Below are 23,740 nucleotides of genomic sequence, written 5' to 3'. Positions count from 1 at the left end.
TTTTTTAAACTCCGCTAAGCTAACCGCCTTTACCACGTTCTCTGGCAACGAATTCCAGAGTTTAATTACAGGTTGAGTGAAGAAACATTTTCTCTGATTCGTTTTAAATTTACTACATTGTAGCTTCATCGCATGCCCCCTAGTCCTATTCTATAAAATATAGGTGTACTTTACAGACTACGCCTAGACGTATTTTTTTCTACGTGCAATTTTCAGGTGCCATGTATAGAATCTAGTCCTATATGACTACAAAAATGAAAGAGCCGAAATTAAAATATGTATAACCCTTACAATCTCATCTGGAAAAACATCTATATAGGCATTTAGGTTAGTAATAATTATATATCCAACTCAACTTACTAAATTAAAATAGAATAAGACATACAAAACTAAGGGGTCTTTTTACTAAACTGCATAGGCGCCTACGTGCATCCAACGCACATCAGTTTTGAGTTACCGCCTGGCTACTGCGTGGCCCTTGTGGTAATTTCATTTTTGGCGTGCATTGGACGCGCGCTGGAAAATATTTGTATTTTCTGGCACGTGGGTGGTAATTAGGTGGTAATCAGCATTTTATGCGCTTAGACCATTACCGCCTGGTTACCGCATGAGACCTTTCCGCTAGATCGATGGCTGGCGGTAAGGTCTCAGACCCAAAATGGACGCGTGGCAGTTTTCACTTTGCCACATGTCCATTTTCGGCAAAAAGTTTTAAAAAGACATTTTTTAAAGGTGCACTGAAAAATGATTCTGCACGCTCCCAAAACACGCGTCTACACTACCGCAGGCCATTTTTCAGCACGCCTTTGTAAAAGGGCCCCTTAAGAACCTAACGTAATGGATAAAAACAAGCTAAAGAAACTTTTTAGTTTAATTCATAAACAAGCCAGATAGTTTAATTCCTTATTCAAACCATTTGGCATGACAGTCCCAAATTCAAATATCATTCTCTGTTCAGTCCTAACTAATAATTTATCTACATCCCCTCCTCTCCAAGGAATGTTCAATCTTCACAGCACAAAGAAATTGAATTCTTCAAAGCTATGATTCATTCCTCTTGCATGTTCAACCAAGGGTTTCTCTGTAATCTTTCTATTAAGGGCACTGCGATGTTCTGTTAGTATTTTATTGAGAGCTTTCTTGGTCTTGCCAATGTACATAAGTTTACAAGGACAAATAACATGCATAAATAACTTTTTCCCGTTCTACAATTAGAAAAATGTTGCAATGTATGTTCTTTTCCAGTCATCGGATGTCAGACGGATTTAGCAAATCTATTAACACAACACACTGAACAATTCCCATACGGGTAATGACCCTGTAAGGATATACATTTAGATGTAGGTTTGTTAACAAATACGGATGGAGGTAAAATATCCAGGGACCAGTATTAAGCTGTTACATCTTTAACGCCTACAGAGTCATCTTTTCTCTGCAACCAAGACATTTTCTGTTTGGATAAAAAAACAAATAGGTATGTCCATTTAAAGTCACAAAACATCTGCAGGAAAGGTGAGGAGTGGCCTAGTGGTTAGGATGGTGGACTTTGGTCCTGAGGAACTGAGTTCGATTCCCACTTCAGGCACAGGCAGCTCCTTGTGACTCTGGACAAGTCACTTAACCCTCCATTGCCCCATATAAGCCGCATTGAGCCTGCCATGAGTGGGAAACCGCAGGGTACAAATGTAACAAAAATAAAATAGATACTATTGGACATTCTACATGGAATGTTGCTATTCCACTAGCAACATTCCATGTAGAAGGCTGTGCAGGCTTCTGTTTCTTAACCCTCCATTGCCCCATGTAAGCCGTATTGAGCCTGCCATGAGTGGGAAAGCATGGGGTACAAATAAATAAAATAACAGAAATACTGCACCCAGATAAAGAATTCTAGGTTTTAAAACCAACAATTCCTTACACCTCCTCCGCATATCCCTTGAAAAAACAGAAAAAAAACTTGTATAATAGATTCCAAAAAAAGTGATGTCATATGTCACAAATATAAGGGCCCCTTTTACTAAGCCGTGTAAGCGCCGAACGTGCACCAAATTGGAGTTACCGCCCGGTTACCATGAGGCCCTTGCGGTAATTTCAATATTTTTTAGTTTCTGGCTTGCGTCAAGTTGCATTTGACACACGCAGACTATTACCGCCCGGTTACCACGTGAGAACTTTCCACTAGGTCAATGGCTTGCATTGAGGTCGCCTACATGGCTTAGTAAAAGGGCCCCTTGATGTTACGACTGCAGATCTTACCAAAACTCCAAGATCTCCTCCGGGGGCACTAATCTCAAAGTGCAGTGGAGCTCTGCTTTCACCCATCAAAGTCAGCTGCTGATTACCAGAGAAATGTCCCTTTACATGGGACGTGGAAACTGCTGCAGGAGGTCCCCAAAAACGGGAACTCTGGGGTGAAAACTTCTTCTCTTCCCAAAGCATCCAGCACACAACTGCCGCTTGAAGCACTTCCAAGTATTGGTGGAGCAGGTCCTTGAACGGGGCTAAGAAAAACCCTGCCAATACTGTGCTTAGTTGAAACAGTGGGCAAACCTTTTGCCCTACGAAAATATAGCTATTCAGCATCGATTGCCCTAACTCAAAAGTCACTCCAGGAGCAAGGAAAGGTAGAGTATCCACCAGACAGGCAAAAGCTGCTGAAAATGTCAGAACTCAGAGTGACGTGGTCTTTCTTCAATCAAATTCACTATTAAAGGATTTTTTAAATGAAAAAACTGTGTCTCTTCTGTTTTTAAAGGCCCTTTGTGCTCTTTTTTTTGCTAGAACTCAGAGTGACACAACCGACTCTGACGCCATCTTGATTCCACTTCATTCCACCCTTTTCAGAGAGTGCCTACTCTATAAAGGAAAATAAGTGCCTATGATCTTTTAGGGGCCCTTTTACAAAACATCGGTAAGCCCAACACAGGCTTACTACGTGCTATTCCGGAATTACGTGACTGCCGGTGGTACTTCCGGCTCGAGTGTGCACCAGAAAATATTTTTAAATTTAATAGAATGACACTAACCCGGTGGTAATCATGCAACACCATACGCTGCCCGGTTATCACCAGGTTACCACGGAAGCCCTTACTGACACCTCATTGGGTGGTGGTAAGTGCTCCCTCAGCATGGCCATATGGTAAGAGTACTCATAAGAACATAAGAGTATCCATACTGGGTCATACCAATCGTCCACCTAGCCCAGTATCCTGTTTCCAACAGTGGTCAATCCAGGTCACAAGTACCTGGCAGAAACCCAAATCATGGCAACATTCCATGCTACAAATCCCAGGGCAAGCAGTTGCTTCCCCATGTCTGTCTCAATAGCAGACTATGGACTTTTCCTCCAGGAACTTGTCTAAACCTTTTTTAAACCCAGACACACCAACCGCTGTTACCACATCCTCTGGCAAAGAGTACCAGAGCTTAACTATTCATTGAGTGAAAAATTATTTCTTCCTATTTGTTTTAAAAGTATTTCCATGTAACATCCTTGAGTGTCCCCTAGTCTTTGTACTTTTGGAACAAGTAAAAAAATCGATTTACTTCTACTCATTCTACACCACAATGGATTTTGTAGACCTCAATCATATCTCCCTTCATTCATCTCTTTTCCAAGCTGAAGAGCCCTAACCTCTTTCCTCATATGAGAGGAGTTCCATCTCCTTTATCATTTTGTTTGCTCTTCCTTGAACCTTACCTAATTCCGCAATATCTTTTGTGAGATACGGTGACCAGAAACATAGGAGCCAGCTCTGTGGGTGCTATAGGTGCTTCAGCACCCCCAATGTTGAGAAAATTCCTTGTATATGTCTAGGGAGGGGTTATTTCTTCTGGGCTTAGCACCCCCAATAATTTTGAAAAGTTGGCTGTCATGACCAGAACTGAACGCAATACTCAAGGTGAGGTTGCACCATGGAGCGATACAGAAGCATTATAGTATTTTCAATCTTATTCACCATCCCTTTCCTAATAATTCCTTTCATCCTGTTTGCTTTTTTGGCTGCTGTCATACACTGAGCAGAAGATTTCAGCGTATAATCTACAACAACACCTAGATCTTTTTCTTGAGTGCCAACGCCCAAGGTGGACTCTAGCATCAGGTAACGATGATTCAGATTAATCTTTCCAGTGTGCATCTCCTTGCATTTGTCTACATTAAATTTCATCTGCCATTTGGATACCCAGTCTTCAATTTCCTAAGATCTTCCTGCAATATTTCACAGTCCACTCGTGTTTTAAGAACCTTGAATAGTTTTGTATCATCTGCAAATGTAATCACCTCACTCATTCTGATTACTATCAGGCTTATTTTCGATAGAGAAGGGCACCCATCATCCAACACAAATCTCTCAGGGTCGCCCAAATCGGCATAATCGAAAGCCAATTTTGGGCGTCCTCAACTGCTTCCCATTGTGGGGACAACCAAAGTTTACGGGGGCATGTCGGCACCGTAGCGAAGGCGGGACTGGGACGTGATTAAGAGATGGGCGTCCTTGGCTGATAATGGAAAAAAGAAGGGCGTCCCTGACGAGCACTTGGCCAACTTTACTTGGTCCATATTTTCTTGTGACCAAGCTGTAAAAAAGTGCCCGAACTGACCAGATGACCACCGGAGGGAATTGGGGTTGACCTCCCCTTACTCCCCCAGTGGTCACCAACACCCTCCCACCCTAAAAAGAAAAACTTTAAAAAACATTTTTTTGCCAGCCTCTATGCCAGCCTCAAATGTCATATCCAGCTCCATGACAGCACTATGCAGGTCCCTGGAGCAGTTTTAGTGGGTGCAGTGCACTTCAGCCAGGCGGACCCAGGCCCCCCCCCCCCCCCCACCTGTTACACTTGTGGTGGTAAATGTGAGCCCTCCAAAACCCACCCGAAACCCACTGTACCCACATGTAGGTGCCCCCCTTCATCCCTTAGGGCTATGGTAGTGGTGTACAGTTGTGGGGAGTGGGTTTTGGGGGGGTTTCGGGGGGCTCAGCACCCAAGGTAAGGGAGCTATGCACCTGGGAGCAATTTGTGAAGTCCACTGCAGTGCCCCCTAGGGTGCCCGGTTGGTGTCCTAGCATGTCAGCTGGACCAGTGCACTATGAATTCTGGCTCCTCCCACGACCAAAGGGCTTGGATTTGGTCGTTTTTGAGATGGGCGTCCTCGGTTTCCATTATGGCTGAAAACCAGGGACGACCATCTCTAAGGTCGACCATCTAAACATTTAGGTCGACGTAAGGTCGACCTAAATGTTGAGATTTGGGCGTTCCTGACCATATTATCGAAACGAAATATGGACGCCCACCTTGTTTCAATAATACGGGTTTCCCCGCCCCTTCGCAGGGCCATCCTGTGAGGACGCCCTCATGAAAACTTGGGTGCCTCGTTCGATTATGCCCCTCTATATCATTTATAAATATGTTAGATAGCACCATTCCCCCCCTCCGAAGGGACACCACCTTGTAAGTGGTGGAGGGGCTTCCGTGTTTCAATGACTCAGAGGGCTATGCTGTAGGGTTACCCATATCAGACAGGCCTCTGAGGAGAAACCAGACAAAGAGTGTCCCAACCTGGAAGATCCAAGATGGCGTTGAGGGAGGACGTACGCTAGTTGAGTTCCCGTTTTACACCAGAATGCCTGAAGAAGAAGGCGCACTCCCCAAAGAATGGGGAAGAGAAAAGCCATGGTGTTATCCTCCTCGAACATGGCTGGGGTTCCCACCACTTCTCAGTCTATTTTGGAGAGATTCGGGGTCATAACATCGGGGATATCGGTTCCTGCTTCGGGGAACAGCAAAGCTTTATTGCCGAATCTCAGTGGAGAGGGAGTGACTTTGAGTCCCCCTGTTGGCACGACCCTTCCAAGACCCGGAAACAGTATTGCTTCGCTACGGAGGTCAATAATGGAAACGCCCGAAGTGGGTTAGGACTTTCACGTGACCCGAGGAGGTCCTGGCGCAGCATCGACTCGGATAATAAACCAACTGGGGGATTGGAGAGTGAGCTCTATCCCCCGAAGATATCTGGAGCGGTTTCTGTGGAGAAATTGGACTTGGTGAAGCCAATAATGTCATAATGGACGTACTATAGGAACTGCAGCAGAATGTGAATAACTCTCTTCTTCAGATGTTTAAAATTTTTCACTATGTGAGTTAAAGAATTTATATTAATACCTATCTAACAAAGTGGAAGTCCAAGATATAAAAATAGAGACTTTGATTATGGAAATGGCTTCTCTATGAAAATCAGACAATTTGGTAATGAAGAATAATTATCTTTCTTGTAAAAATTGGAATTTCTGGAGAACAAATTAAGGGGAAAAAACTTGAGAATGATAAATTTACCTATAATATCCTATATATCAGCTACTGAATTCTTGAAGAAATATTTCTATGATAGCCACCTATTGGTGACTAAAATTAATATTTCCTTTATAAATCTTCTTTATCAGAGAAAAGAGATGTAAGTTTAATCGACATTTTGGAAAATTCAGAGGTTATAGATAGAGTTATATTATTAGTGACTTTCGTCTTTGATTTAGATAGGAACATTGTTTTGAAATTGTATTTCCGATATATGGTTGATAGTTTTTGGGGTTCAAAGATGAATATATTTCCTGACACATCAAGGGACTGGGAGGTGTGAAGTCTTGCCTTTTAAGCCAGGAATCATTGCCCAGGTGGGACCTTCCTAGCGCAATTCCCTTGTAAGTGTTTTATTTTCCTTATTACTTATTTGTTTGAACCTAAGAAATTATAGAGTTTGTGGAAACAGATGAAGAATCCTCTGCAGCAACTTCCTTCAGTTACCACTGTACCGGCTGCAGTAACCGATTAACCTTCCTCCCTCAGAAAATGTGAAGTGTAAGATTAACCATTTTGAGTTTTTCTTATTTTCTTTAAGATTGTTTTCCTGATCTTGGATCTTCCAATTGTGGACAATTATGTAAATATATATTGTTGAGAGAAAATGTTTTCCTTTTTATATTAATTTCTGTATTTCCTTACATTTATGTGATAAATAAAAAAAAAAAGATAGCACCATTCCCAGTACCGATCCCTGCAGCACTCCACTGTTCACCCTCCATTGAGAAAAATGACCGTTTAACCCTACTCTCTGTTTTCTGTCCAGTAACTAATCACTAATCCACACCAGCACCTTGCCTTCTATCCCATGACTCTTTAAGGGGTCATTTTACTAAAGTGCGTTGAAAAATGGCCTGCGGTAATGTAGGTACGGGTTTTGGGCGCATGCAAAATCATTTTTCAGCGCACCAGTAAAAAAGGCCTTTTTTTATTTTTGCCAAAAATGGACGTGCGCCAAAATGAAAATTGGCGCGCATCCATTTGGGGTCTGAGACCTTACTGCCAGCCATTGACCTAGCAGTAAAGTCTCATGCAGTAACCAGGCGGTAATGACCTACGCGCTCCAAATGCCACTTGGCACGCATCTGATACGCATGGCAGAAAATAAAAATTATTTTTCGGACACGCGTATTGGATGTGCACCAAAAGGGTAGCCCTACGGTAACTCCATTTTGGCACGCGTAGACACTTATGCGACTTAGTAAAAGGGCCCCTAATTTTCTCAGGAGTCTCTCATGAGGAACTTTATCAAAAACGTTCTGAAAATCTAGATACACTACATCAACTGGCTCACCTTTATCTACATGCTTATTCACGCCTTCAAAGAAATGAAGCAAATTGGTGAAACAAGACTTCCCTCTGCTGAACCCATGCTGACTCTTTCCCATTAAACCATGTTTGTCTATGTGTTCTGTAATTTTATTCTCTATAATAGTTTCCACTATTTTGACCAGCACCAACATCAGGCTTTCTGGTCTATAATTTCCCGAATCATCCCTAGAACCCTTTTTAAAAAGTTCCGTTAACATTGGCCACCCTCCAATCTTCAGGTACTACAGATGATTTTAATGACAGGTTACATATTACTAACAGCAGATCAGCAATTTCATGCTTGAGTTCTTTGAGTAGCCTTGGATGTATACCATCCAGTCCAGGTGATTTACTACTATTTAATTTGTCGATTTGGCTCAGTACATCTTCCAGGTTCAGAGCTTTCTTTCAGTTCCTCTGCATCATCACCCTTGAAAACCATTTCCGGCACAGGCAAATGTCTTGAATCTTCTTCTGTAAAGACCAAAGCAAAGAATTCATTCAGTTTCTCCGCTAGGGCCTTGTGATCCTTTTGCTCCTTCATGATCTAACGGTCCCACGGATTCCCTCGCAGCAGGCTTTTTGCTTCTGATGTACCTGATAAAGTTGTTACTGTGAGTTTTAGCCTCTGCGGTAAGTTTCTCTTCATGTTGCTCCAAGAAGCAGTCGTTTATTACATCTAGAAATTTTATCTCCCTGGCACTCCCTGATGTAACATTTCTCCAGTCAATATTGTGCTAATTGAAATCACCCATTATTATAGTGTTGCCTAATTTGCCTGCTTTCCTAATCTCTGTAAACATTTCTTCATCTGTCTGTTCATTCTGTTCCGGCAGACGGTAGTACAGCCCTACAAGAATACTCCTTCCCTTCACACATGAAACTTCTAATGATTCCACGCTGCTATCTGTGTTATGTGAAATGTTTATTTTATTTGACTCAGTTCCCTCTTTAACATATAGCGCAACCCCCCCCCTCCCCCCGCAATTTGATCCTTTCTATAATTGTGATACAATTTGTACCCTGTTAACACAGTGTCCCATTGATTGTCCTCTTTCTACCAAGTCTCTGAGATGCCTATTATATCTACCTCATCATTTAGTGCTATATATTTTAATTCTCCCATCTTATTTTTTAGGCTTCTAGCATTTGTCTACAGGCACTTCAAATTGTGTTTTTTTCCTTGGATCTACAAGCTGAGAAGTTGACGGGGATAATGTGCATCCTTTATCCTGCTCTCTCATTAAGCACACCTGGCTTACTTAAAGTATTGTTAAAACCTCTCTACTGGGATTCCCTAAATGTCCTATTTCAATAGTATCCTTCAAGGATACTCCACACAGAACCAGCTAGGTAGGTATTTATATGTTGGTTTTATGAGATATAGTACTTTTAAAAATTCAAAAATCTGCTAAAGAGCAATTCATCACAGTGACGTAGCCACAGGTGGGCCTGGGTGGGCTGGGGCCTACCCACTTAGGGCTCAGGCCCATCCAACAGTAGCACATGGTAATGAAAATGCTGCTCTCCACAATACTGGCACCTTCGCATGCTCAGTTTTCAGCGCATGCCTGCTGCAGACTACCAAGGTGGAGACTTGAGAGAAGCATTTTCCCACCAGCTGAGATATTGTTTTTGATGTGGGGCCCAGCCAAAATCTGCTGTCTGGCTACGCCCCTGATTCATCAAGAAACTAATCACAGTATTTGCTCCAAACTCACAATATTGGCCTCACACCTCTGAGGACAATATTTCACTATATAAGTTATTATACTTTAAACAAATAAAGCCTCATAAGCCCGGGGTACCAAATATTTGGACAACCCCTTAATGGGCTCTCCTCATTAGCTCCAGCCTCCTCCGAAAACACCTGCAGAGCAAAACAACTCACTTCGGAGAAAAAAGTTCTGCAGTAAAAAAACAGAGGGAGCTTTCTGTTATTGTTCAGTCCCAGAGGTATAAAGATAATATCTCAAAACACTCTAATATACAAAAAATGGAAGAAATAATTCCAAATACCATATATTTGCACAGGAGAACAAAACAGGGTACTTAGCTTCACCCGGGTGATAATAACTTTTGTCGACATCCAGGGAACATTTTATTTATTTATTTATTTGTTTGTTTGTTTGTTTCATTTGTATCCCACATTTTCCCACCTTTTTGCAGGCTCAATGCAGCTTACATCTCTCTATATAAAGGCAACACCAACGTTCTATGAAGCCTCCAGCCGGAAGTGTGAAGGGGGCGAGATATCCGGTTTCCCTATGAGTGTCTGCCCCGCCCTCTCTGTAACACAGTCAGTGAAGGAAAACAGCAGAGCACGAAATCAAATCGCTGGCTCTGTAACAGTGAAGGACTCAGAGGGGGGAGGGGAGAGAGGCCAGAGGGCAGGGACACACACACTCCCACATGCACACAGAAGAAAACATTGCTAGCCCCCGTTTCATTTGCATCAGAAACGGGGCTTTTTTTACTAGTAGTACCATAAATGGCGTTAGCCGGTTCCTGTATGAACAAATACAGGTATGAGCAAATACAAGGTGATGTGGAGGGGCATAATCGAACGGGGCCGGCCATCTACAAGGGCGGCCATCTCTAATGACGGCCCCGTTAAGCGGCGTACCCGACTGTATTATCAAAACAAGATGGCTGGCCATCTTTTGTTTCGATAATACGGTCGGGGCCGACCAAATCTCAACATTTGGGCCAACTTTAGAGATGGTCACCATTGGTTTTTGCCTATAATGGTCATGGGAGGAGCCAGCATTTGTAGTGCACTGGTCCCCTCTCACATGCCAGGACACCAACCGGGCACCCTAGGGGGTACTGCAGTGGACTTCACAAATTGCTCCCAGGTGCATAGCTCCATTACCTTAGGTGCTGAGCCCCCAAACCCCCCCCCCCAAAACCTACTCCCCACAACTGTACACTACTACCATAGCCCTTAGGGATGAAGGGGGCACCTACATGTGGATGCAGTGGGTTTTGGGTGGGTTTTGGAGGGCTCCCATTTACCACCACAAGTGTAACAGGTGGAGGGGATGGGCCTGGGTCTGCCTGCCTGAAGTGCACTGCATCCACTAAAAACTGCTCCAGGGACCTGCATAGTGCTGTGATGGAGCTGGATATGACATTTGAGGCTGGCATAGAGGCTGGCAAAAAAAATGTTTTTTAATTTTTTTGGGGGTAGGAGGGGGTTGGTGACCACTGGGGGAGTAAGGGGAGGTCATCCCCGATTCCCTCCGGTGGTCATCTGGTCAGTTCGGGCACCTTTTCGAGGCTTAGTCGTGAACAAAAAGGGACCAAGTAAAGCCGGTCAAATGCTCATCAGGGCCGGCCTTCTTTTTTCCATTATCGGCCGAGGCCATCTATCTGTTAAGCACGCCCCCGTCCCGCCTTTGGTACACTGCCGACACGCCCCCTTGAACTTTGGCCGGCCCTGCGACAGAAAGCAGTTGAAGCCGGCCAAAATCGGCTTTCGATTATACCGATTTGGCCCGCTCCAGGAGAAGGCCGGCCATCTCCCGATTTGTCTCGGAAGATGGCCGCCCTTTTCCTTCGAAAATAAGCAGGATAGTGGTAGAATAAGGTTCATGTATGGTAAATATATTGAGGGAACTTAGAGAGGGAGAGAAAGAGTTTGGATAGAGCACCGTTCACAGAAGAGAGTGTCTATGAACAACTTGAAAAGCTAAAGGTGAACAAAGCCATGGGACCGGATGGGATCCACCCCAGGATATTGAGGGAGCTCAGAGAGGTTCTGGCGGGTCCTCTTAAAGATTTGTTTAATAAATCCTTAGAAACGGGAGAGGTTCCGAGGGATTGGAGAACGGCAGAAGTGGTCCCTCTTCACAAAAGTGGTGATAGAGAAGAAACTGGAAACTACAGGCTGGTAAGCCTCACTTCGATTATTGGAAAAGTAATGGAAGCGATGCTGAAGGAAAGGATAGTGAATTTCCTGGAAGAAAATGAGCTGCAAGATCCGAGACAACATGGTTTTACCAAAGGGAAATTGTGCCAAACAAATCTCATTGAATTCTTTGATTGGGTGACAGGAGAATTGAACCGTGGACGTGCTATAGACGTAATCTACTTAGATTTCAGTAAGGCTTTTGACACGGTTCCCCACAGGATGCTCTTAAATAAACTGAATGGGCTGAAGATGGGACCCAAAGTGGTGAACTGGATTAGGAACTGGTTGACGGACAGACGCCAGAGGGTGGTGGTGAATGGAGTTCGCTCGGAGGAGGGAAAGGTGAGTAGTGGAGTGCCTCAGGGATCGGTGCTGGGGCCGATTCTGTTCAATATATTTGTGAGTGACATTGCCGAAGGGTTAGAAGGTAAAGTTTGCCTATTTGCGGATGATACTAAGATTTGTAACACAGTAGACACCCCGGAGGGAGTGGAAAACATGAAAAAGGATCTGAAAAAGCTAGAAGAATGGTCTAAGATTTGGCAATTAAAATTCAATGTGAAGAAATGCAAAGTGATAGGGAGTAGAAATCCACGGGAGGCGTATGTGTTAGGCGGGGAGAGTCTGCTAGGTACGGACGGGGAGAGGGATCTTGGGGGTGATAGTATCTGAGGATCTGAAGGCGTCGAAACAGTGTGACAAGGCGGTGGCCGTAGCTAGAAGGTTGCTAGGCTGTATAGGGAGAGGCGTGACCAGCAGAAGAAAAGAGGTGTTGATGCCCCTGTACAAGTCGTTGGTGAGGCCCCACCTGGAGTATTGTGTTCAGTTTTGGAGGCCGTATCTTGCTAAGGATGTAAAAAGAATTGAAGCGGTGCAAAGAAAAGCTACGAGGATGGTATGGAATTTGCGTTACAAGACGTATGAGGAGAGACTTGCTGACCTGGACATGTATACCCTGGAGGAAAGGAGAAACAGGTGTGATATGATACAGATGTTCAAATATTTGAAAGGTATTAATCCGCAAACGAACCTTTTCCGGAGATGGGAAGGCGGTAGAACGAGAGGGCATGAAATGAGATTGAAGGGGGGCAGACTTAAGAAAAATGTCAGGAAGTATTTTTTCACAGAGAGGGTGGTGGATGCTTGGAATGCCCTCTCGCGGGAGGTGGTGGAGAGGAAAACGGTAACGGAATTCAAACATGCGTGGGATAAACATAAAGGAATCCTGTTCGGAAGGAAGGGATCCTCAGGAGCTTAGCCTTGAATGGGTGGCAGAGACGGTTGGGAGGCGGGGCTAGTGCTGGGCAGACTTATACGGTCTGTGCCAGGGCTGGTGGTTGGGAGGCGGGGCTGGTGGTTGGGAGGCGGGGATAGTACTGGGCAGACTTATACGGTCTGTGCCCTGAAAAAGACGGGTACAAATCAAGGTAAGGTATACACAAAAAACTAGCACATATGAGTTTATCTTGTTGGGCAGACTGGATGGACCGTGCAGGTCTTTTTCTGCCATCATCTACTATGTTACTATGTTATTACGGTCTTTGGTTACATTATGTCGCAGCTATCCAGGTTTTTTTATGTTAGGTCGGTGGGGTATGCTTTTCTGAACAGGTCTGTTTTTAGTGCTTTTCGGAAATTTAGGTGGTCGAGCGTAGTTTTTAGTACTAGTACTTTTGGCAGCGCGTTCCATAGCTGTGCGCTTAAGTAGGCAAAGCTGGATGCATAAGTGGATTTATATTTGAGTCCTTTGGTGCTTGGGTAGTGGAGGTTTAGGTATGATCGTTCTGATTTTGTGGTGTTTCTGGTTGGCAGGTCGATGAGGTCTGTCATGTATCCTGGGGCCTTGCCGTAAATAATTTTATGAACTATCGCATATCCGCTGTATTTCCTCAATGTCACAATTCTCGACAGATCAAGGAATCCTTCTATTTCGCTTCTTCATCAGGAAAAGATAGAATAACCAGGTCTTTCTCTTCCATGTTTCTTTTACACACACATGCTTTTATGTAATTCCATTGCACATAGTGTTTCTATCAATAATTTATTTGATTTTGTAAGTACATTAAACAATGTATATGTTTTTAAGTTTTTTTTATATATGTGTGTGCTTCTTATGGAGCCTTTATATCTATAGATAGATAGATAGATACACACACACATCTGTTATGAAATTCCTTCTTTAAAGACTTTTAATTTTGATGTAAATGACATGAGCCGTATGTTTCTAATAGTTTGTATATGTATTTTTCTGTCAGCTGTTTTAGTTTTTACCCCTGATGCAGCCCAATTGGTGAAACGTGGCCACGTAGGGGGGGGGGGCATTCTAATAAAGATTCTCTGCACTTGATAGTGTCTGCTCTGGTCCTTCCTTTTTTATATTAAGATACATTTTTAATGCTGTGTATCTACTGCAAAATGTTTAGATTGTATGCTGATGAAACTGGAATGTTTACTTTGATTTTTGTTGTTTGATGCTTTGATATGTTATTTTATTGTACCATGCACAAAGTTGAGGCTTTCTGCTGTATCTACAAACGAACTTTTCCTCACCGAGGTAAACAACGTCTCAGGAATGTCTCTTCTAAATGCATCTAAGGGTATGTGCATTGTACCTATATGGTTCTTCTCTTTAGTGCACTGCACAAGAGGTTTTGCCACATTCAAGAGACGCCCCAGCGCCTTTTTATTTTTTTATTTATTTATAAGATTTCTCAATTTCTTACAAGCATATCACTTGTTACAGAAAAAAAGCATAATACAAGCATTAAAAAATTAAGCAAAAGGAAAAGTTGTACATGCTTCCTTAGACCTCAAGTTAAGGGGGGAATTACAGTTTAGTGGAGTTATATACAGGTATGTTAACACAAATATAGAAAGTGCGGTTTATGTGTGTAATTCGTCACGTATCATTTAACTAATTCTACATTGAGCTGTTTCATATCCAGAAAGGATTTTAGCTGTTCTGAGTCATAAAATACATACTTTATCCCACTAAACCTGACCAGGCATTTGCAAGGATAGACTATCAAAAATGAGCCACCCAATTTAAGGACATCCTGTTTCAATGCCAGAAATAATTTTCTACGTTCTTGGGTTACTTTAGTGACATCTGGAAATATCCATATTTTTGTTCCATAAAAAGGAACCTTTGAAAACTTAAAGTATAATTTTAATATTGCATTGAGGTCTTGTTCAAATACCAGTGAGACCAGAAGGGTGGCTCTTTGCGGAGCTATTTCAGCCCCAGCGCCTTTTTAAAGACTGCTTTGCCTTTGGCCGTTCAGGTTTAACAATACGTTCTACGCTGTGCACTTTCTTCAAAGACTCCTGAGGGAGGCTTTCATGCCGAAACACAGTGCCATGTCGAGTCTTCTTATATATGAGTGCATCGACAACAAATAAAGACTGTATTGTACCAATCTGTGATTCCATGGTCTGTTTGTGAAGAGCCATCTGTAGTTCCCCATTCTTTTTGGAGTTTTTGCTTCGCTCCTGTGGTGTTTACCTGCGTTCCTCTACCCCAGTGGTTACCCTCTGTGCTTGTACCTGTATAGAACACAAAACAGCACAGAGAGGGTCCATAGTACAGAACAAAGTACAAATCGCAAAAAGAAGCAGCAGGAGCCTTCAAAATCGGAACACAGTTCCTTTAATCGTAGAACTTGAACATCATAAGTACATAAGTATTGTCATACTGGAAAAGACCAAAGGTCCATCGAGCCCAGCATCCTGTTTCCAACAGTGGCCAATCCAGGTCACAAATACCCGGCAAGATCCCAAAAATGTACAAAACATTTTATACTGCTTATCCCAGAAATAGTGATTTTTCCCCAAGTCCATTTAATAACGGTCTATGGGCTTTTCCTTTAGGAAGCCGTCCAAACCTTTTTTAAACTCCGCTAAGCTAACCGCCTTTACCACATTCTCCGGCAACAAATTCCGGAGTTTAATTACACGTTGAGTGAAGAAAAACTTTCTCCGATTCATTTTAAATTTACTACATTGTAGCTTCATCGCATGCCCCCTAGTCCTAGTATTTTTGGAAAGCGTGAACAGACGCTTCACATCTACCCGTTCAACTCCATTCATTATTTTATAGACCTCTATCATATCTCCCCTCAGCCGCCTTTTCTCCAAGCTGAAGAGCCCTAGCCGCTTTAGCCTTTCCTCATAGGGAAGTTGTCCCATCCCCTTTATCATTTTCATCGCCCTTCTCAACATCAATCTCTCCTTAGTGACCTGACAAGGGCTGTGTTTCAGCACACAGCTTCTGCATCAGGGGGGGTCACTAAATCCCAATTATTCTGTTCAAGCAACGTAATCTCTTCTTTAATATTTTCAATACCAGTACAAGCGTGCTGGAAATATCGCTCATGAAACAGGTAAATAATGTACTGAGAGCTTGGTTACTTGCACAGCAACCTTGTTTCAGTAAAGGTGTTACAATGCTACGGACCCCCTTGAGATATGCCTGATACAAGCTGCTGTCCCAATACTACTACTACTATTATTTAGCATTTTTATAGCGCTACAAGGCGTATGCAGCGCTGCACAAACATAGAAGAAAGACAGTCCCTGCTCAAAGAGCTTACAATCTAATAGACAAAAAATAAAGTAAGCAAATCAAATCAATTAATGTGTACAGGAAGGAGGAGAGGAGGGTAGGTGGAGGCTCAGTCCACCAATAAGAGCCAACCTCATCAGTGATGTCACAATGGCTTGATTGCCTGATACTTGGCTCACTTCTGATATTGTGATGTCATAAGGGAAAGGGGGAAAGGGAAATGGGACTTGATACACCGTCTTTCTGAGGTTTTTGCAACTATATTCAAAGCGGTTTACATATATTCAGGTACTTATTTTTGTACCAGGGGCAATGGAGGGTTTAATGACTTACCCAGAGTCACAAGGAGCTGCACTGCACTAACCAATAGGCTACTCCTCTACTACTACTACTAGTTAGCATTTCTATAGCGCTACAAGGCGTACGCAGCGCTGCACAAACATAGAAGAAAGACAGTCCCTGCTCAAAGAGCTTACAATCTAATAGACAAAAAATAAATAAAGTAAGCAAATCAAATCTATTAATGTCCCACTTCATTGTGTTTGTGCTTACAAGGTTGCCGGGCAAGTAACCAAGCTCTCAGTACATTATTTGTTTGTTTGTTTGTTTGTTTGTTACATTTGTATCCCACATTTTCCTACCTATTTGTAGGCTCAATGTGGCTTACATGGCTCTGGAGAGTGCTTGCGGACTCCGGTGTAGCCAAATACAAAATGATGTTGTGGTTAAATAGTTAGATAAAGCGAATGTGGCCATATTAGGAGATCGTTTAATGGAAGATTTGTGTCCTGTCCGTACCGTGCTTTAGTTATGTTGTGTTGCAGAGATCGGGCATTTACGTTGGATCGATGGGGTATGCCTTTTTAAACAGGTGAGTTTTTAGGTTTTTCCGGTAGTTTAGGTGGTCGTTCGTGTTTTTCAAGGCTTTTGGTAACGCGTTCCACAGTTGTGTGCAAACGTAGGAAAAACTGGACGCGTATGCTGATTTGTACTTGAGTCCTTTGCATCTTGGGAAGTGAAGATTTAGGTATGTTCTTGCTGATTCGGATCTGTTTCTCGTTGGTAGGTCGATCAAGTCAGTCGTGTATCCCGGAGCTAGACCATGGTTCGCGAGCGACATTTCTAGCAGTCTTGCACTGGTTTCGAAAATATTGATGACGCGATTACGTTGCTTGAACAGAATAATTGGGATTTAGTGACTCCCTGATGCAGAGCTGTGCGCCGAAACACAGCCCGGGTTGGGTCACTAAGGAGAGATTGATGTCCAAGTTGTCCTGATTTTGAAGGTTGTCCTGATTTTGCTGCTTTTTGCAACTTGTACCTTTGTAGCACACGGAGGAGGTCAATTTTCAAACTGCCGATTTATGCAGGTTAACTTTTTATATTTTACTTTGAAATTGGCTTTCCCCATATATGTGGCTCTTTATGATTACATTTTAGTAAATGATAACCTCCCCAAGACTCGAGGCCCTCCTGACTAGGAAAAAGCATTAGTGGAAAGGGCTAAATTTGCTCAAATCGCAAACAATATCTCTGAGAATTAGCATAAAGGGTCCACCTTTTGTGATAGTTATTTATTGCACCATTTGTATAATGTTTTTAATTACGTGAGATTTTAAAACTTCTTTGACATGTTTCCATTTTCATGGTTGTGAATAAAGCAGTCCCTACTGTAGTATGCTTTCCTGATCTAACATAATAATTTGCTCCTCCAACATTCCAATGAGGTTACCTGCGTTCGCAACCATATCCTGACGTCACTCTCCCACAGTAGAAGCCTGCATGTCTGACGTCAGGAGATGGTTGCGAACGCAGGTAGCCTCATTGGAACGTTATCTTCGGACTCTGCATCGCTGCCGCTCTCCTCCACAACCCCACGTTCCTCTCGCTTCTCGTTCAGTTATCGGTGCCGGTGTTCAATCTTCACTTACCAAGTCAGGGTTATGGCGGCCGCCAGCAGCAGCGGTAAAAGACGTGCAGCCTAGGCCTGTTTCTCTCTCTGAGCTGTGGTCCCGCCCTTGCGGAAACAGGAAATGAGGGCAGGACCACAGCTGAGAGAGAGAAAAGGGCTGAGGCTGCACGCCTTTTACCGCTGCTGGTGGCCGCCATAACCCCAATGAGGTAAGTCAAGATGACTTTCAAACTTCGTAGGGAGGGGGCCTGGAACTGGAAGGGAGGGAGGAAAGGAGGGACGACAACCCTAGAACTGGGAGGGAGGGGGACCCTGGAACTGGGAGGGAGAAGGGAGGAGGGACAGAAGGAAGGTGGACCCTGGAACTCGGAGGGAGGGAGGGGATGACCCTGGAACTCGAAGGGAGAGGGAGGGAGGGGGGTGGCACACACTCTCTCTCTCTCACAGACACACTCGCACCCAGTCTCACTCTCTCTCTGTCACACACACACACACTCGCACATTTACTCTCTCTCTCTCTCACACACAGTCACTCTCACACACACTCTCTCAAACATATACACTCCAATAAAAACCTTGTTTTATATATTTCAACATATGGAATGTTGGCAAAAATGATGCAAAAGAAATCCATATCTGTCCATCCATCTGTATTTTAATAATACTTTCCAAAAAAGGGCCAGCAATTCACTGAAAATATGGATATCTCAGATGAGTTTGAAAACTAGAAGCATCAGGCCAGTATTTTCAGGGAACCAAACTTCCGAAACATGCCGCATTGTTTCTATAGGAAAATGTTACAGGCTGCAAAATATGGATCCTATGTTCCAATAGCCCCCTCCCCCCCCCCCCCCCCCCCAACACTTCCATTACTTTGGCATAGATTTGTACAAGCAGAAACGGGAATAATTAACTGAAAATTAGCAAATTTAGCAAAAGATGACACTAAAAAGTGCCTTCCAAGCCACATCCCCATACTTCCAAATCATACAACCCCATACGCTACATCACCTCACAATGTGCACACACCCCTACAGCCCTACACCCACAGCCATGGGCAAGAGCGAGTGGACATTGCCCCTGCCCCAACAGATCCCTGCTGAACCACCAGGGATTGAGATAGTCCGGGGTGGGGGCGGGGGGCTGTCCTTGCCAAACCTGTCATTGGCAAACAAAACCCTGCCCAGTTTCATGACAAGAAAGGACTGCCCCTCCCTAATAGTACACCCCATAACCCCATACACACATAGACAAAACCCTACCTACCCAAACACACACAAACAAATCCACCCTTGAATGATATGACATTTTTAAACACATGTGTCCCCTTTAGAGAGGTCGCATGTATTCAGATATCAATGTAAGAATGAACAATATTTCAAGCATGTTGTCTAGAAACCTCGTGTGCTGAATTGCCTGCATGGATTTTTTTTTTTTTCACAAGCTGATTAAAGTGAAAAGGTAGCAGAGTCTACACCTATGAGGAAACAAAGTATTCCCTTCTTTCTGTTACAGAAGCCAAAGCGTAGGCGGAAAATCTCGGTTTGTCTTATGCAATTAAATGCTAGAAGGCATTCAGAGCAAACAGAACATTCTGTTCAGTGTTGTATTATGTGGTCAGGATGCCAAACTGGAAACACTTCATATGACTCAAGATCCCATTTCTTGGCCCTTCTCTGCATATAAAACACTGCCTGTGGTATGGAAAGCCAAGAACTGACCAGCTTCTTTTGGGATTTTTCAGGTATCCACACACTATGATCAGAAAGTGATTCTACAGGGCAATCAAAAGTCTCTAGAGTCCTCTTACTAAGCCACGGTAGCCTCTGCACGCATGTAGCGCGCGCCAAAATGAGAATACCGCCAGGCCAGCATGCCCTCCTTGAGGTAGTTTCAGATTTGGCACACGCCCATAACGCCTGGATGCGTTATTTATTTATTTCCTCCTACGCGCACCGGTTCTGGTGGTAATCATCAGTTGGCACAGGCAAATCAGTCACACGCGTAGCGCGTGAGCCTTTACTGCTAGATCAATGGGTGGCATTAAGGGCTCAGGCAGGTTTTGGGGGCACGCTGGTTTCATTTTTACCACAGGTCCTTTTCCCGTCCCATTTAAAAAAAACCCCAATTCTTATAGATACGGTAAAAACTGGCCCGGCGCATGCCCAATATGTGTGCCTACACTACCGCAATCCACGTTTTACCGCAGCTTAGTAAAAGGACACCCCCCCCCCCCCATGAACCTAGAGCCCCACCAATGAAATTCCTCTTTAATGACTCAAACCATTGAAAGGGTGGAAAGCGGGAAACTGAGGTGGTCGCCGAAGGTCACCATTGATGTCAAAATCACAAAGCCTATTTGCCCAGGAACAAGGCACTTTACTATGGTAGGCCTGTGGCTTGTACAGGCCCAGAAAGGCTTTTCAATCACATTGTATTTTATACGTCAAGCAGAATATTGTCAATTAACTTAAATTTGTGACACAAAGCCATAAAACTTACTGATCAAAAGCCAACCATCTGCAAATATTGATTTCCCAGGACTTGTTATATAGGCTGATTAAAAAACAATAAGAAAGGTCACACATAAAATTCTTTCAAATCTGACAGTATGAATTATATTTGTGTGGTATCCTTAATTACTACACATGCACTATGATAGCTTCATGGGATTGCCAATCAACCGCAATCTATTCAGCGGTGATTAAAGTCAACAGATAAACCAGCATTACGAACTGGTAGGACTGCAATAATTCCCAGCCACTCATCAGTGGCTTATCATATATTTTATATATAGCCAGAAAATTCTGTGCCTTTTTTTTTTTTTTTGGTGCGTCCCTTCCTCTGTGCTAGAAGTCACAAGCCAAAGAACCTCCCCACCCAGAGAACACAGGCCATTCTTAGCACAATGGTGAGTATTCAGAATCAGAAGGTGTAACCAGCACTGCACACAATTAGAACTGGCACTGTTCATAAAAGTACGAAGGGACCAGAAGCCAAGGTCAGTTGCACGTTACGAGGTAATGAAAGTAGTATCAAAGGTGAGGAGACTGTGAAACTGCAAGAAACGGAAAAGCACAAAGCACAGTAGGTCCTTAATCTAAGATGGCTGCCTCATTCTGATTTCTCAGACCCCACCTAACAATTCAAGCTTTTTTGCAGGGTATCAGTGCAAAGAAAAGCTACGAGAATGGTATGGGATTTGTGTCGCAAGACATATGAGGAGAGACTTGCTGACCTGAACATGTATACCCTGGAGGAAAGGAGAAACAGGGGTGATATGATACAGATGTTCAAAGGTATTAATCCGCAAACGAACCTTTTCCGGAGATGGGAAGGTGGTAGAACGAGAGGACATGAAATGAGATTGAAGGGGGCAGACTCAAGAAAGATGTCAGGAAGTATTTTTTCACGGAGAGGGTGGTGGATGCTTGGAATGCTCTCCCGCGGGAGGTGGTGGAGATGAAAACGGTAACGGAATTCAAACATGCGTGGGATAAACATAAAGGAAGCCTGTTCAGAAGAAATGGATCCTCAGGAGCTTAGCCGAGATTGGATAACAGAGACGCGGAGCTGGTGGTTGGGAGGCGGGGATAGTGCCGGGCAGACTTATACGGTCTGTGCCAGAGCCAATGGTGGGAGGCGGGGATGGTGCTGGGCAGACTTGTACGGTCTGTGCCCTGAAAAAGACAAGTACAAATCAAGGTAAGGTATACACAAAAAAATGGCACATTTCTTGGGCAGATTGGATGGACGGTGCAGGTCTTTTTCTGCCGTCATCTACTATGTTACTTTGTATCAGTATTATTAACTGGCCAGATGAATCAAACTCGCTTTTAACTGTTACAGGAGAAGGTGAGCCCAAAATTCTGAGCAATCAGACATTGCTGTTTCTAGTGTGAGTATTAGCACCTTATTTCTTCAGTTCACACCACAGGGCCCAAGAAGGAGAAATCAACCCATCTGGAAGATAAACTCAATGTTGAATGTGTACACTTACCTGCAAAATGCCAGAAGAGTATCTATGCCAGTGGTTCCCAAACCTGGTCCTGGAGGCACCCCAGCCAGTCAGGTTTTCAGGATATCTACAATGAATATTCATGAGAGGGATTTGCACATAGAGGAGACCTACAGGGATGTTGTAGAGAAGTCCCACCTCCAGTCAGGTAGCCCCTGTGCTACCTTGGAGGAGGGAGGTCTCCTAGAAGGAGAGCATCACCCTGGTGAAGTAGGAAGTACTCCTGCAGCCAGGACCTGCCCACCAGGGGATGTATTATCCTTTCGCACCGAGGATATATCTCCAAATGTTGCCCGGGAGGGAAAGGTTAGGACAGCTGTTGTACTTGGTGATTCGATCATTAGGCATATAGATAGCTGGGTGGCTGGTGGACGTGAGGATCGCCTGGTGACTTGCCTGCCTGGTGCGAAGGTGGCGGACCTCACGCGTCACCTAGATAGGATTTTATATAGTGCTGGGGAGGAGACGGCTGTCTTGGTACATGTGGGTACTAATGACATAGGAAAATGTGGGAGAGAGGTTCTGGAAGCAAAATTTAGGCTCTTAGGTAGAAAGCTGAAATCCAGATCCTCCAGGGTAGCATTTTCTGAAATGCTACCTGTGCCACGTGCAGGACCCAAGAGACAGGCAGAGCTCCAGAGTCTCAATGCGTGGATGAGACGATGGTGCAGGGAGGAGGGCTTTAGATTTGTTAGGAACTGGGCAACATTCTGGGGAAGGGGGAGCCTATTCCGAAAGGATGGGCTCCATCTTAACCAGAGTGGGACCAGGCTGCTGGCATCGGCGTTTAAGAAGGAGATAGAGCAGCTTTTAAACTAGAAATGGGGGGAAGGCCGACAGTCGCTCAAAAGAGCATGGTTCGGGATAAGGTATCTTTCAAAGATATCACCATAACAGGGAAGATAGAGTATCCTGATAGTGAGGTTGCAAAAGAGATTGTAGTAGATCGGGTATCTTTAAATAACAATAAAAATCAGACAAAAGATTGCCAATTAATACTGTCAAGTACTAAGCATGATGTACTTAGGAACAACAAACATAGTTTGAAATGTCTATATGCGAATGCCAGGAGCCTAAGAAATAAGATGGGGGAGTTGGAATATATTGCACTAAATGAAAAATTAGATATAATAGGCATCTCTGAGACCTGGTGGAAGGAGGATAACCAGTGGGACACTGTCATACCGGGGTACAAATTATATCGTAGTGATAGGGTGAATCGGATTGGTGGAGGGGTAGCATTGTATATTAACGAGAGCCTTGAATCAAATAGATTGAAAATTCTGCAGGAAACAAAACACTCCTTGGAATCACTGTGGATTGAAATTCCATGTGCAAAGGGGAAAAGGATAGTGATAGGAGTGTACTACCGTCCGCCTGGCCAGGACGAACAGACGGATGCGGAAATGTTAAAGGAAATCAGGAACGCAAACAAACTGGGCAACACAATAATAATGGGGGATTTCAATTACCCGCATATAGACTGGGTTAATGTAACATCTGTACACGCAAGGGACATAGGATTTCTTGATGAAATCAAGGACAGCTTCATGGAACAGCTAGTTCAGGAGCCGACAAGAGAAGGAAAAATGCTAGACTTAGTCCTTAGTGGTGCTCATGATCTAGTGCAGGGGGTAACGATACGAGGGCCGCTTGATAACA

This window comes from Microcaecilia unicolor, chromosome 7 (genome assembly GCF_901765095.1).
Source record: "Microcaecilia unicolor chromosome 7, aMicUni1.1, whole genome shotgun sequence".
In the NCBI taxonomy this organism is placed as follows: Eukaryota; Metazoa; Chordata; class Amphibia; order Gymnophiona; family Siphonopidae; genus Microcaecilia; species Microcaecilia unicolor.
Note: the sequence above shows the minus strand (reverse complement) of the source record.